General features: G+C 34.7%; 1 protein-coding gene across 1 annotated transcript in view; it reads right to left on the bottom strand.

Moving 5' to 3' along the window:
* The window catches only part of GPR158 (G protein-coupled receptor 158), a 366,690-nt gene that overhangs the window by 180,160 nt on the left and 169,743 nt on the right, over positions 1 to 16,787 (bottom strand). The window lies entirely within an intron of this gene.

The following is a 16,787-nucleotide window of genomic DNA, read 5'->3' as shown; positions in this document are numbered from 1 at the left end:
GAAAATGATTCAGTGTTAAATATTTTTTGTCAGAGCAAAGGTAGATAGGTAAGTAGATGAACAGACATATAGAATTTGAGATGTGAAATTGATTTTATGGATTAAATACTCATCAAATTTCATCCTTGGAACAAAAAAACACAAACTGATAGAATAACAGAAAAATTATAATGCAAATTTAGAAGAGGGAAAAGATGAATTAATGATCCTAAGTGCTCTTTACCTAAAGTCCGTTACACAGGTAAATATTTTACATGTACATAAAAAGAAGAAAAACAATGATTGGCTTTCCAAATATGTCACATCAACAGACATAATGAACTTCTCCCAAAAGCTTAATCTTGGCTTCTTCAAGAATATCAATCAATCTCAGCAAAATTCAACTTAACATACTTCACTTGTACTACATTAAATTATAATACATAAACACAAATAACTTCCATTAAAATATAAGCAATACATCAGGAAAAAAAAGGAGTGTGTCAAGAAACATATCAATACTGAATTTTATTTTTGCCATTATAATCTATTAGAAGAGCTTAGAATCTAGTGGATTTTAGTTATAAAATATCCCTCTGATATAAAGCCCTTGAGAGCTAAAGGGTGGAAGAATTGAGCAAAAAGGAAAAAGGACTCATGGACAGTGTTGTGACTGCTAGGAGGAAGAGGGTATAAGGGGACTAAATGGTAATGGAAAAATAATACAATAAAGATTAAATAAAAAATAAAATAAATAATTTAAATAATAATTCCACAATCTAAGTTGAAATGATTCATATCAAGATCAATATTACACATCATGAATACTCCAGCAAATAGAAAAGTATTTATATATAAACAGTAAGAGCTAATGCATGTTCTAAATATAAAGATATAGCAAGAAAATTTTGATAAAGAGCTTTACAAAAGACCTTCTTGAATATTTTATTTCATTAATATCCCTTTTTCTATTTTACAGATATTTATATCCAATTATATCCTTCAATTGGAAACATGATCAGAGCAAAATATGAAGGCAGGTAAGGATTAGTCAATTCAACTGTGTTTTCAAGTATTTAAGAAATAACCACTATGTGCCTATAAAACTCCTACAGAAACTAACTGAAATAAAACATACTATTCATAAGTACCAAGTTTATACAACAGGTCAGATCATATTTCTGAGATATTGAATATATAAATAAAAAGGCAATTATAACATTTACTTTTACATTTATGAAAAGAACGTATTATGTGTGGCCTGTCAGAAAATATAGATTTGAATTCTGACTCTATCTCTTACTAGCTATGTGAATGTGAGTTATTTCATTAACTTCTCTGAGCCTTAAATATTCTATATTTGTATGAATAATCACTAAGTCAGATTCATGTACAGTTTGAAGAAGGTAGAACCACCATGATGTCCTAAAGGGTTAAATATAAGGTACAAGAGGAATAAAAAAATAAAGTATGAGTCCTCAGGTTTTGGGCCCGAGCAACCTTAACAATGGCGTCACCATCACTAAGCTGCAGGTAGAGTAAATTTGAGGGGAAGAACAGCTCAGTTTTATAAATTTTAAATGTGAATTATCTATTTGAAATTTAATTCCAGACATCAAATAGGCAGTCTGCTAATATAGTATGGGGTTTAGGAGAGGTGTCTAGCCTGCATAATTTGGGATTCATTTATATGAAAGTGATAGATAAAGCCATGAGATCAGGTAAGACTGGGTCACTGAGTAAATGCCTATTGGCAATGAAGGAAATAGGACGAAAGTAGTGAGACTCAGGATGCTCCAGTGCTAAAAGGTTAGGCAGAGAGAAAAAAGCAAAAAATACCAAAAAGAGCAATTCAGTGCAGTATCATCATTTCATTAACTAGAATATGCTACTGTGAGCATAACATGTGGAATTTGTCATCAGTTGAATTTATTAAACATTAATCTAGCAAAGACTAATCCAAGTTAACTAAGTCTTCAGTACTAAGAATACAATAGTGTACTTTAAATATTTTGCCTCACTGTAATTTGGAGGTTAATGCTATGCATTAAAATAGCATTAATTCCCAGATAATGTGATTCAGCTCTGCAACAGATTCAGTTGAGAATTTTAAATGTTTAAGGCCTATCTAAAAGTTTATTAAAATAATAATATTTTTTGCTATACGGTAAGGTAACTATATAGTTGAAAGAAAAAGAAAGATTTTTTAAAAATCTAGTTGATTAGATTAATATTGCCAAATATAAAGCCCCTTGAATTAAAAAAAAAAGACTTTCTAATTTTATTATGGAAAACTCAGTGATATAAATTATTAGATACTTCAAACTCTTTATTATATCCTTAAATTATTTTATATTATCACATAAAATAAAAAAAGGTCAGTCAGTTAAATCCAATAGAAGAATATCATCCTGCCATACATACTCCAACACTACAGGGCCTGCGTGGAAACTAAAGTAGTGTTGCTTACATACACTCACTTTGGAGTATTTAAGTGATCTTGGCTTATTTTTCTATTAATGATTGTAAGTTTGTACTCAGCTTTCCAAACTTTTTTGCTTCAAACTGCCACCATAGCTACTCTAATTCTGACACCACCTAACCAAACTTATACATGTTCAAGATGAGGCAATTAGTTTAGTAGTCAAGCTAGTTTTTAAAAATTCTTTGTAAGTATGAAATAAGTATGGTGACTACTCAACAAATATTAGTACATTTGAACAGGGGATCTGCTTTTCATAATTTTTTCTCAGGGATTTAGAATATAAACATAGATCTTCACTTAATACAGGAGAAAAATATTCAAGTTTACTCTAAATTAATATGCATTTAAGATATTTATTTTAGATATCCAAGATATTTATTTTAGATCTTCAAGTTTAAAACTTTCTACTTTATCTTTACAGAAGTATAAGATGGTAGAAATAGAAAAAGCAGCACTTCTTCCATAAGAGTAGCTGTTCTGTGGTAGCTTTTGATAAAAAATGGGCTTCTTATATTAAAAATTATAACATCCCTATGAGTAAGGCAGCTGCTCACAAGATTGGATGCCCTCTTTGATGAATCATATTGAGCCATCAGCAAAGATTTTTACTAAGGAGAGCTTTTGGGAACCAACAAAGTCAGGTTCCAAGGAATAATCCAGATTCAGAGGGCAATAAATGGTGGTCAAGAGTTTTGAACAAGCTGGATAGATTCCTAGAGACATATAACCTACCAAGTCTGAATCATGAAAAAATAAAAAATAAATAAAAGGATCTGTATAACTAGTAAGAGATTAAATCAGTAATCACAAATTTCACAAGAGAGAAAAGCCTCAATGTATAATTCAGTTAAACATTTAAAGAAGAGCCAATACCAATATTCCTCAAGCTCTTCCAGAAAATCGGAGAGAACATTTTCAAACTTACTATATAAGGCCAGCATTACCTTGATACCAAAATCAGACCAAAATACTATAAGAAAAAACTAAAACTACAGACCACTAATCTTGAATAATATTTATATGAAAATCTTCAACAAAATACTCACAAACCAAATTTAACAGCACATTAAAGGAACTCTGCACCATAACTAAGTGGGACTTATTTCAGGAATTCAAGGATGGTTCAATATACAAAGATCAATTAGTGTGGTATTCTACATCGACAGAATGAAAGACAAAATCATATGATCATTTCAATGCATAAAAGCATTTGAAAAAATTCAATACCCTTTCATAATAAAATCCCTTAAAATGAGGAAGAAGGGAACTACTAGAACATAATGGTCGAATATGAAAAGCTTATAGCTAGCATCATACTCAATGGTGAAAGAAAGTTTTCCCTCTAATATCAGAAATAAGGCAAGGATTCCCATTGTCACCACTTCTATTCAACACAGCAATGGAAGGCTTACCCATAGCAATTAGGCAAAGAAAAGATATAAAAGGTCCAAGAAGGAAAGGAAGAAGCACAGTTATCTCTGTTTGCAGATGACATGATCTTATAATCTTATACGTAAAAAATCCTAAAAATTTCAAAAACACAAAAATAAACTATTGGAACTAATAAATATATTCATCTAAGTTCCAAGATACAAATCTTGTTGAGTTTCTCTATACACTAACAATAAACAATACAGGAAATAAAATTTTTTTAATTTCATTTAGAGTAACTTCAAAAGAAATAAAATACTTAAAAATAAAATACTTATAAACCAAGGAAGTGAAAGGCTTATGAACTGACAAATAAATATTGCTGAAAGAAATTAAATGAAACACAAACAAATGAAATGATATTTGTGTTTATGAACTGGAAGATTTAATATTGTTAAAATGCCCATACTACCCAATGCAATCCCCATCAAAATCCCTAAAAATTCCCAATAGCAATTTTTGGAAGAAGAGAAAAATACTACTTTATGATTCATATGGAATTTCAAGGACCCCAAATAGTCAAAACAATCTCTAAAAAGAACAAAACTGGAGGTGTCACACTTCCTAATTTCAAACATATTACAAAACTATGGTAATCAAAAAACAATGGTACTAGCATGAAAGCAGACATATAGACCAGTGGTACAGAATAGAGAGCTCAGAAATAAACCCTCATATGTGATGGTTGAACGTTTGTAAGGATGCCAGGACCAAGCAATGAGGACAAGAACAGTTTCTTCAACAAATGGCATTGAGAAAACTGGGTATCCACATGCAAAGAATGAAGTCGGACATACTTTACATCATATACAAAAGTTAACTCAAAATAGAGTAAAAATCTAAGCATAATGCCTAAAACCATAAAACTCTTAGAAGAAAACACAGTGGAAATACTTCATTACATTGGATTTAGGAATAAGACCTCACTAAAAATAGAGACTACAAAAATAAAAATAAGCAAATGAGACTACATTAAATTTGGAAACTTTTGAATTTTATTTTATACATTTTTTACCACAATTATTTTAAATTTTATTATGAGAGAATTTAGAGCAAGATGGTTTTTCTTCCTCAGTAATGTGTATATAAACATTGTAAGTTATATTATATTTGCTACACATAATTGGCATGACATATAATTCATGTCAACTCCTGGTAAATGCAATTGAGGAACAAAGCCTGGCTAGCTTGACAGTCAAGAATATTTTGTATGGCGGCACTACTAGTGAGAAGCAGAATGGCTACAATTAGATATGCAAAGGGGGAATATTGTTTGGCATTTGATGGAAACAATGCTTGTGCCTAAGGATCACATTTCCATACAATCCTAAAAAAAACTAGTCTGAACTGAAAGGAGAAGGCAAAAAATGCAAATACAATAAAATTCATGTAATTCAAAATACTCTAGAAATTGACATTTAAATACCTTTTCTCTCTCTCTCTCTTTTTTTTTAACTCTGTCATGGAATCTTCCTAAAATATAAAACACTTCCTGGCTTCTCTGAACTGAACAACATAAACAGAATTTAACATCTTCATGAGTCACAATCATTACTTTGAACAACAGATACTGTGCTAAAATGCAGTAATGTCCTCTGGAGCCATTGAATGTTTATGGCTATTTTCTCATGCACTAAATAGCCCAGACTTCTGTACTATTTAAGTTCTTAGGCTTAGTTTTTATGTTTTATTTTCCCTTTTCCTTCTTTATTTCGAGTTACTTATTGTTATATTTTAATTATAAAAATACGGACTTTCTTCCAGAAGTGTCTTTTCCCATTTAATTTATGATTATAATTGCCTAGTATACATGGAAACTACATCTCCAAAAAAGCAAATCAAGAATATGTAAGATAAGAAATAACAAAGTAAGAATATGAAAGATAAAAATAGTTCACATTTACTGAGTGTTTATGCCAGGCACTGTTCTAAGAATTGTACAAGCATTGCCTTCCTGAGTAGTTCAGTTTGGTTAGACCATTGTCCCAATATGTCAAGGTTGTGAGTTTGATCTCAGAAAAGGGCACACACCAGAAGCAACCAATGAATGCATAAATGAGTGAAACAACAAATCAAATTTTCTCTCTTCCTCTCTCGCCTTCTCTCTCTGAATATTAATAAATTTAAAAAAGAATCATACAAGTATTAACCCATTTAATTCTATATTAATTTCATTATCTCTGTGATAAAGATAAAAAAAATTTAGGTACAGCCTGCTAATGTAACTTGACCAAAGTCACACAGATAGTAACTGGAAGAGCTAGTTTGGCTCTGAATTTCATATACAGGGGTAGATGTGACATTTGTCACTTGGAATCTATTTTTATTGTTCCAAGACATTAATTTTTCCATTCCATTCTTCATTTCAGGCAATACTCTAAATGGATCAGTTTGCTGCATCATTAAGTTTCAAGTAAATGAGTTATTAATTGAAAATATATATGTAATATATTTTAAGAAACACATTTAACTCCTATACCTGTTACAAATTTTAAAAATAAGACTCTCACTTCCCAACACAGACTTCTCAGCTCAAATCTTAGAAAATGAATCTTCATTTCAGGGTATACAAGTGGAATATTTCTTGTTTACTTGAATTCCTGAAAACACAGATCCCTTTATGTCTAAGGAGAATCATGAGGCCAGTTAACAGATGTTTATTCCCAAATCAAACTCAAAAGCATAGCAAGGGGAACCAGGGCATTCATGGCAGTCCATATCGTCACTTCTCTTTGCAAAAACACAGCTCTGCTCTGCTTTGACAGAAGACTTATCTAATTGCAGAAAGGATTTCCTGCTATATTGAACTTACTGAGCCTTATTCAAAAAGCATAGGGCAACACCACAGAGACATAAAGATGAAAGGCTTGCTAATCGCAAGATGATGTAGTAACTGGGTCTACTAGAATATCTTTAAAAGACATCACCTTTTATATTTCTTTTACTCTTCCTATGTGACTTAAGAATAAATACTATGAAATGCTGAATCTGTTAATTTGGGAGTAGGTTTGGAGGAACTTGGTATTAAAACAGGTTAATTACATTAATATCCAGTGGTTCTTCTCCAAAACTATTTGCAAGTTTATTAAAACAAAAGGAAAACATTCAAAGGAAATCTAAAAGGCTCACCAGAAATGATAGGGTACACATCACCCACATAACTTATCAAATAATGTTTTAGGAAAACAGGAACTCATGAATAACAAATAATGTAGTATTTCACTAGGGGAAAAAAGGAACTATATTGTGTCTCTATTATTCATTATCATCTAGAACCTGGTTTAAAAAGCATAGTAAACTGAGGAAAGGTGAGGGGTAGGGGAAGAGGCATAAGGGGAATGAAAAAATGTTTCTTTTATAATACAGTTAAAATTAAGAATGAAATTGTTTTTTGTTATTAATTTTTGAAATGTTTCTGTTATATTCAGAGGCACCAGCCATCACAAAGCAAGGCTAAAGGATGACTACACAGCATCTGACACAGACACCTTACAAGTCTACAAATTTCACACTGATACAGAGCAAGATGCTTTGTGGGGTTTGGAACTAGCTAAGGAAAATGCCTGGATTATATCTCACTGATTAAGCAAGCCTACTTTTTTAGATCCCCTTACAGAAACAGCCCCAAATGCTTGATAAACCTAAGTGCTTAATACGCTCAACACTTTTGAAAATAAAACATTGTCTTTCACGAAACCACAAACTCACTATGATGCATCTATGCTCACTACGACACCCTATACTTTTTATGGTCACTGTTCATAAGCACTGGGGACTTCCTTTTCATTATTTTCTTAATTAAACTCCTGCTTACTGAAACCCATATATGCTATCTGTTGCAGCAACAAAGAGTAACAAAGCCATGGTCTAGTTCTCAGAGAATTTATAATCTACAAGCATAAAAGCAAAGTCAGGGCTGTTAATATGGTACGTCACCCTGTTCACAGTCAAATGGTTTCATGAATGTATGTTTGCTTTTTTCTAAGTTCATCATTAGATATTTTTCTAGAATAAATTATTTGTTAAAATACATACTGTTGTACTAAGAACAGACATTAATAGGATACATATAATATGATTTCAACTTTATAAAATTCAAAAATGCAAAGCTTTTATAAAGTACTGATTAAGAATGTGCATATATACATATATGGAATACACATAAAGAATAAAAGTGATAAACATAAAATTCAGGATAATGATTACTTCTTGGTGGGTCAGATGGGTACAGGATTAAGGAAGAGCATATAAGGGGTTTTGTGGTATTGGTAACAATCTATTTTTCAAGTTGGATAGAGGGTACGATTTCCTTCACTGCAATATCCACAACTCCTAGTACAGTGCTTGGCATATAGTAGCTACCCAATGAATATTACTGAAACGAGGGAAGAAAGGAGAGGAGGAAACTGACTTTAGTTTCTGGCTATAACATATTACTTTATAGCAGGCTGAATTCCCACCCAAGACAATTAGAAAATGTGGATAAAATAAATGAATAATAAATAAAGGAAGGAAAGAAGGAAGAGAAGGAGGGAGAAAGAGAGAAAGAAAAAAGAAAGAAAGAAAGAAAGGAAGGAAGGAAGGAAGGAAGGAAGGAAGAAAGGAAGGAAGGAAGGAAGGAAGGAAGAAACATGTGGAAGCAGCAGAAAGCTGCCAATGGAGCCAAATTAAGGAGTCAAAAATCCAAGAAAGAAGGGAAATGCATAGAAGTTGTACACTGTGTGTTTCTGCATCAAACTGAGTATTTGATGATATGAGGTATTGGGGGAAGACTGAGAACCCAGACAGATGGGTGCTGGTAAGAAGTAGAGTAGGCAGCAAAGTTTTGGTAATCACATAGGCTTGGGGAAAAAAAACAACTCTGGGCCTGAAAAAATACTCAAGCCTTAAGGTTAAAAATCCAAGAGAGAATAAAAGTGCAAAGAAATGAGACTGACTGAGGTGATTTCTCATTGTGGTTTTAATTTGCATTGCTTTGATGATCAGTGATGTTGAGGATTTTTTTCATATGTCTACGTCCTCTGTAGAGAAGTATCTATTCAAATCATTTGCTCATTTTATAATTGGACTAGTTGTCTTCCTAGTGTTGAGTTGTATTAGTTCTTTATATATTGTGGAGATTAAACTCTTATCAGATGTATCATTGAGAAAAATGTTCTCCTATATCACTTCATAACTGTCAAACAACAAGTGTTGGCAAGGATGTGGAGATAAGGGAATCTTAATACACTGTTGGTGGGAGTGCAGTCTGGTGCAGCCACTATGGAAAACATGGAGTATCCTCAAAAAATTAAACATGGGACTCCCTTTTGACCTTCTGGGAATATATCCTAAGAATCCCAAAACACCAATACAAAAAATATATATATCTATGTATCCCTATGTTCATAGCAGCACTATTTACAATAGCCAAGATCTGGAAACAGCCTAAGTGCCCGTCAGTAAATGAATGAGTAAAAAAGCTGTGTTACATTTACATAATAGAATACTACACAGCAGTACACAACGAGGAACTCCTACCCTTTGCCACAGCCTGGATGGACGTGGAGAATATTATGCTAAGTGAAATAAACCAGGCAGTGGAAGACAAATATCACATGATCTCACTTACATGTGGAATCTAATGAACATGATACTATTAAAACAAAATAGAAACAAAAGCACAGCTACATGGAATAGACTGACAGTTGCTGGAAGGGAGGAGTGGACTGAATGAAAGATGGTGAAGGGACTAACCAAAGAACATTTACGCATGAGCCATGAACATGGACAATGATATGGGGATTGACTGAGGCAAGCAAGAGTGTGGAGCTAGATGGAGGAGGGAAAGGGGAGAGAAAGCAGCAACAACTATATAGCATACACAATAAAAAAAAAAAAAGAAATGAGACTGAGCCTCAAATTTCTTTGTTGATTTCTTAAGCTAAGGTGAAAGTCAAAGAAGCAAAGTAGAAACTGAAGAGAAACTTAGTTGCATTTTTGACATTATCACAATGTTAAACTCCTAAATTGGAGTTTAGGCCCCTCGGAGGATGAAGGATCCTAATAAACATCTAAGGCTTTCAGTGAGCCCCCTAGAATGCTATTCCCAACAAAGAAGATTGAATAAGGAATATTCTGAGCCTTTTATAGACTACTATCCATCTTTGAGACAACTCAAGTGTTGCTTGAATTGATGAGATCTGTCTCTATCAGGTTCCTCATCAGAGATAGGATAAAATCTCTTGGAAGAAGGTAATGCATCAAGACCCACTATAACAACACAATGTCTGGCACACAATCTTAAATTATCTAACATGCTAAGAAAAAAACTGACAATATAAACAGATCCACAAACAAGCAGGTACTCAAGTTACTGACACAGATTTTTAAATAACTCTAACCAATAAGTCCAAGGAAGTAGAAGACAATAATATAAAATTTTCTCCCAGCAAACAAAACTTTTTTTTAGAAAAAGAATAAAATAGATATCCTGGAACTAACAAAACCAGGACTGGACACCAAAGAAAGAATAAGTCAACTAGAAGATGGATCAACAGAAAATATCCCGTTGGAAGCTTGAAAAAGAAAATGAGCAAAATAGAACCAGAGACATGGAAATAAAGAACAAACTGACAGAACCCAGAGGAAAGGGTGGAGGGAATAATGGGGGAAAGAAGGGGAAGGGTCTAGTCAAGGAACCAGTATAAAGGACCCAAGGACATGGACAACAGGGTAGGGATTGACTGTGGAGATGGGGGTGGGAGGGGCAGAGGAGAGCAATGGGGGAAAATTGGGACAACAATAATTGAAAAACAATAAAATATAAAATAATAATAAAGAAAAAGAAAAGAAAATGAATGGAAGAATAGGAAAAACCACAAGGGTCATATGGAGAATAGAGAAAGGATATAATATACTTGTATCCTTAAGAGTCACATAATAAGAAAAGGTAGAAGTAATACTAGATGAAAGATATCTAGCTACCAATTCAAGAAGTGCTATATACCCCAACGTGGGTAGACATCATAGTTAACTGCAAAACCAAACACACACAAAATATCTTAAAATATCCAGAAGAAAAAACAAGCACATTTATAAATTAGTAGCAAGAAGTTTGACAAGTAGATTCAGCACAGGAACAATAGAAACCAGAAAATAATGGAATGACATCATTAATGTGCTAAAGGGGTAAGAACAAATAAACAAAAACACTAGAACTGTATTCCAAGAAAAAAAATATCCCTTTAAATGTGAATGAAATGAAGATAATGCAAGTCTAACAAAACCTGAAAGAAATTGCTCTTTACCAGAGCTATGACAAAAGAAGCATAAAAGGAATTTTCAAGTGGAAGGAAAATTATGCCAGATACAGCACAAAAATGCAGAATAGAATGAATAGCAATGGAAAGCAAATATGTGGATAAATCTAAATTAATATACACTGTACAAGAGGGTAATACTAAGAATAATGTCCTACAGGCTTTTATTATATCTTGAATTAAGTGCAATGGAAAAAGTGGAGGGAAGGCAAATGCAATGAAAAGATGCTGATACTTTGTTTTGTCTGAAAAAGATAAAAGGAACACCTATATCAATTTTTAATAAGCTAAGGATGCATGTTGTAATCCATAGAATAAGTACTAAAAGTATAGAAAATAGTGTATAACAGGCAAAGGGAAAAAAAAGTAAAATAATAATAACAAGAAATATTAGATTAATGCCAAATGATAGAGAAACATAAAGGAATAGATAGAAAAATATAAGATTATATCTATGAATAAAATAAACAAGGAAGGAAAGAAAAAAATGGAATACCTTAATCTAGCCTCATTAATGTCTATAAAATCATCTCCAGACTTGACCTATTCCTGCTCAGAGATTATTAATCTTACCTATTCCAGTAAAACTGACTTGCTAGACCAGACCTTAGAAAACCTTCATGAAAAATGCTTCACTGATGGAAGAAGCTTTGTATATAACAGGCGGTAAAAGGTGAGATATGCCATAGTTTACGTGACGCCACTGAAGCATGACCCCTTCCACCCTTGACCTCGCCCCAAAAGGCTGAAATTATGACCCTTACCCAAGCTCTAATTCTAAGAAAAGGGAAAAAGATTAATATCTATACAGATTCCAAATATACCTCCCTTGTCCTGCACACTCATGCTACCATATGGAAAGAAAGGGGGTTCCTTACTGTTAGGAAATCCCCCATTAAACATGGACCAGAAATCTACTAGAAGCAGTTAAGCTATCTGAGCAAGTGGAAGTCATACACTGCAAAGGTCACCAGAAGGACATGTCCCCTATCTCCTAGGGAAATAGAAGGGCATACCAAGAGGAAAAGAAGACAGCACAAGAGACTTCCCACAACTGGCCTTATTCCCCTCTGAATGGCTCAAATATCAAGCCAAACTATACATCTAGGGAGATACCCTGGGCTTCAGAGCAAGGGGCATCCATGAAGAACCTTGGATATATATTGGCCAATAACTCTTCCTTGCCCAGGCTTCCCAGTGGAAAATTTTAAAGGCTTTGCATGACTCTTTCCACATAGGAAGTGATGCCACAACAATGATTAACACATTATTTGTAGGCAAGGGACTAAAAACTACCATAAAGAATATTTGCCAGGCCTGTAGCCTTTGTGCCTACAACAACTCTGAGAAAAAAACCCCTTCTCCCAATGTTTGAGCCTATTCAGTGAAGGGAGACCTATCCAGGAGAAGATTGGCAGATGGACTTTGCCAAAATGCTGCCCTGTAGAGGATATAAATATACTTATTAATCCTCTGTGAAGGTAGAACAGGAAAATCAGATCTTTAAGAGGGCACTGGCAAAGCTCTGTCAAGAAACTTCTGAAAATTGGGTTAAATTACTTCCTATAGCACTCATGAGAATCAGGGGCTCCCCTAAGGTCAATGCTAGGCTGAGTCCATTTGAGATGCTATATGGTAGGCTTTTCTTAACTCTAGACCTGATATTCGATACAGAGACCCAACAAGCAGTTAAGTGTATAATAAACTTAGGACAGGTATGAAAAGCACTGCATGAGTATGGAAATAAGGTCTTACCTGCTCACAAAGGAAGATTCTAGGCCACTGTATCTCCAGAGGATTGGGTACTCAGAAACTTGGAAAGAGGAATCCCCTACAGATCAACTTAGCACTAAATGGAAGGGACCCTACTAGGTTGTCCTAAGTACCCCCATGGCTGTGAGGCTGCTAGGGGTAGATAGTTGGGTCCATATTTCTGGAGTAAAACTAGCAGATCCTCCTCCAGACCAGCAGAAGAATCTGAACTCCACTTACACCTGTGAATGCTTAGAAGACCTCAAATTCCTGTTCAAGAAGAAACCTTAAAGATAAGTCAATGTGAAACCTCTTCTTGTTAACAATCTACACTCTTGCTACTTCTTGGTCAATAATTCTCTTTTCCATGGTCAATAACTCTCTTTTCCAAATTACCCAGGATTTTCTCTGGGGCAATACTTTTAATAATTGTTGTGTTTGCCATCTTCTGCTACAATACAGTGGGCGACCTAATAGAGAAACAAGTCAGTCATGTCAACTTTATCACCCAGACCTGAGCCAAGAGAGAGAATCTGGGCAGCGTTAGAAGGAATATCCCTAACAGTGCTTTGGGCAAAATGAACTAATACCCAATCTGAGCCTCAAAGTCTTCTTGCCAGACTAGAAACCAGAGTGGACTTTCAAATTGATCACTTATTAGCCCAGGAGGGTAGGGTTTGTGCTCTAGCTAATTCTTCTTAATGAACTCATCAGGGAAAATAGAAGCAAGTGCTGAAAAAATATTACAACAAGTAATGTGGCTAAAAGGACTGCATCCTGGGAACCCCAAAACTATCTGGGATACCTTTAAGGGATACATTCCATCAGTAACTTGGTTTCTGCCTCTGTTGGGACTTATTAATCATTGGCCCTTGCATCTTTAACCTGTTGGTTAAACTTATATCTTCCAGATTCACCAATCAGGATGATGATGCACCAAGGTTTTCAACCAATCCCTAAGGAAGCCAATGCCAATAGCTTACAAAACCCAGCCTCCAACCTGGTCTCATAAATTCCTCCCCAAACACTAGATAAGATAGGGCAAGAGTTTCATGGTTATCAGCAGGCAGGTTCTACTGTCCTGTTCCAGCAGGAAGTAGAGACAGAAGATTGACCATCCCCCCTCAGCAACCCCAAAAGAGAATTTTGGGGAACCATATCTCTCAGGGGAAAGTTGAGGCAGGCGATAGAATAGGAATCCCTTAGACACTGTAACTGTCATTAGTCAGCCTCCTGATTTCCTAGAATTACCTCATGACACCTGATAGTAATTAGCATTATGGTTTCCTACCTGAGTGGGAAATCAAGGAGGATTGTAGGTAGTCACATGTGTGGAAGATTAAGTAAAAACCTTATAAAGCCTGTAACCCCTCAACAGAAGAAAACCATTCCCTAGCCAGAGATGTCCCAATCCCATTTCTTGGGAAGTGTACTTAAATTTCCTGCTTGCTTTGCTTTACAAAACCTGTGTGGTCAGTCCAATTCTTTGTTCACAAGCATCAAGATCCTGGACCCCATCTTCATCTGCAACAGTAATATTCTCTTTTCCCATCTAAGTGCTTGTTAAACAAGTCTGATCATTTTGTGTACTACATGTATTTTGCACATCAATTAAATTTTTAAAAAGTAATCAAGTACTACTATGAGAAATCACTTCACACTCACACTAAGGTTAAAATATAAAAGGTAAATAAAATTAAAAAGTATTAGTGAAGATGCAGAGAAATTGACACCCTCATAATACTGGAGGGACTGTAAAACAGGACAGTCATTTTGAAAAACAGTTTATCAGTTCCTTTAAATGTTGACTCAGTTTCCATATGACCCAGCAATTCCAGTCCTAAGTCTATACCCAAGAGAACTGAAAACATATGTCCATATACAAATGTGCAGGGTTCATAACAGCAAACAGCATTATTCTTAATAGCCAAAAATAGAAATAATTCAAGTGTCCATCAGCTGATGAATGGATGAATAAAATATGGTCTATCTGTATACAGTTAAGTCTTCAATATAAGCAAATAATGTATAACAAAATCAACTTCACCATAGACTAATTGATATAAAGAAGAGGTAAGTTACTGTGACATATTTATGATCACAAAATCATCACCAACTTCTGAATAAAGGTCCCAACTACTTCTATTATTAAATATTGAAATAAATATAAGCTGTATATGCACCCCCAAAATATTAATAACAACAACAAGTAAGATAGTTATTTTCCAACCTGCTTTTTGTAGCCCTAGCAAACTAATACAGATTTTAGTATTGGCAGTAGGGTGCTGCTGGAAAAAACACACCAAAAAATGTGGCAGCCACTTTGAAACTGGCTAATTGGTAGAGGCTGGAAGAGTTTTGAGGTGCATATTAGAAAAAGTCTAGATTGCTATAAAGGAACTGCTGGTGAATGTTCAGGGGAAAAAAGGAGAGTTAGAGAAAATTCTTATAAAATACACAAATAATCATGAACAGAATGTTAATATATGTATTGATTATGGATGAAAAAAGTGCTCTGAAATAAATACGACCAAAAGTAACCTCACAGGTTGAAATGATCATAAATTCCTGATTAGGAAGGTCATGATGGGTGGTCATGCCCCAGGCATGTTACTCTGTGCCTTTTGGGCTATTCCTATTCAACCCCAAAAGGGATAAATTAGATGGAAGAAAGTGGTAAAAGGTCCCAAGCAAGTCTAAAACTTAGCCAGGCAAATTCCACTAGGTCTGAAGGCAGAAAAACAATCCCCTTTGGTCGTATGCTCTGCCCTCCAGCTCACTGGGATGGCAGTATCAACCCCAAAGTTCTGCCTTCAACTCTCTGCAAGGGCCCCACCATCACAGCTCTCTGTGAGAATGGCCCCACAGTGGGGCACAAGGAAGGGGCATCCTGGCCAGCAGATACCAAAGAGGTAGACCCAAACTTTGAAACCAAGGAGAATCCAACCCTGGGCCATGGTTCTTATGCATCTAGATTAATACATCTTTAAAATGTCATAATAATCTTCTTTTTTTAGACATTACCACCATCAAAGTAGAACATAAGCTTAACTGTTCTTTACCTTGCTTTCTCACACTTCCGTGTAAACTTCATTGAATTCCCCCCTGAAGTCCAAATGTTTTAAAAAACTGCAAGACTGTTCTCCCAGAGCATTTGAGATCTTGCTTTCCTACATGTCATCAGTTTGGCTCAAATAAACTCATATAAAAATTCTCTACCTATTTAGATGCTTCTTACATTAACAGGATGTTAAAAGACCATTCTGGTGAGGTCTCAGACAGAAATGAGAAACATTACTTTAAACTGGAGGAAAAATGATTCTTATTATAAAGGGGCAAAGGACTTGGCTGAATTTTGCTCTAGTGTTATGTGGAAGATAGAGCTTACAAGCCATGAGCAGGGGATCAAATCAGCGATTTGAAAGACAAAGTAGGGGAAAAAAAAACAAGCAGCAATAAGAAAAAAATTTTAAGTTGGGGGTGCGAGTGAGAGGCAACCACGCAGTGATGTTTCTGTCTTTCTCCTTTCCCCTCTTTCTAAAAATAAATAAACAAACAAACAAATAAATAAATTTTAAAAAATTTTAATGAGAATAGTTTAAGGGACCTTTGGGATGACATGGATAATAACAACATCTGCCTTACAGGGGTACCAGAAGTAGGAGAGAGAGAGAGCAAGGGATCGAGTACCTCTTCGAAGAGTAAATGACTGAAAACTTCCCTAACCTGGTATAGAAAAAGACACACAAGTCAAGACCCTGGTGGGCTGGCTCAGTTGGTTAGAGCATCATCCTGATAAGCCAAGGTTGCAGGTTTGATCTTTGATCAGGGCACATATA

This window comes from Furipterus horrens, unplaced genomic scaffold (assembly GCF_987537825.1).
Source record: "Furipterus horrens unplaced genomic scaffold, mFurHor1.1.pri manual_scaffold_2, whole genome shotgun sequence".
NCBI classification, from domain to species: domain Eukaryota; kingdom Metazoa; phylum Chordata; class Mammalia; order Chiroptera; family Furipteridae; genus Furipterus; species Furipterus horrens.
The sequence above is the reverse complement of the archived record's forward strand: the minus strand, read 5'-3'. Positions and strand labels throughout refer to the sequence as shown.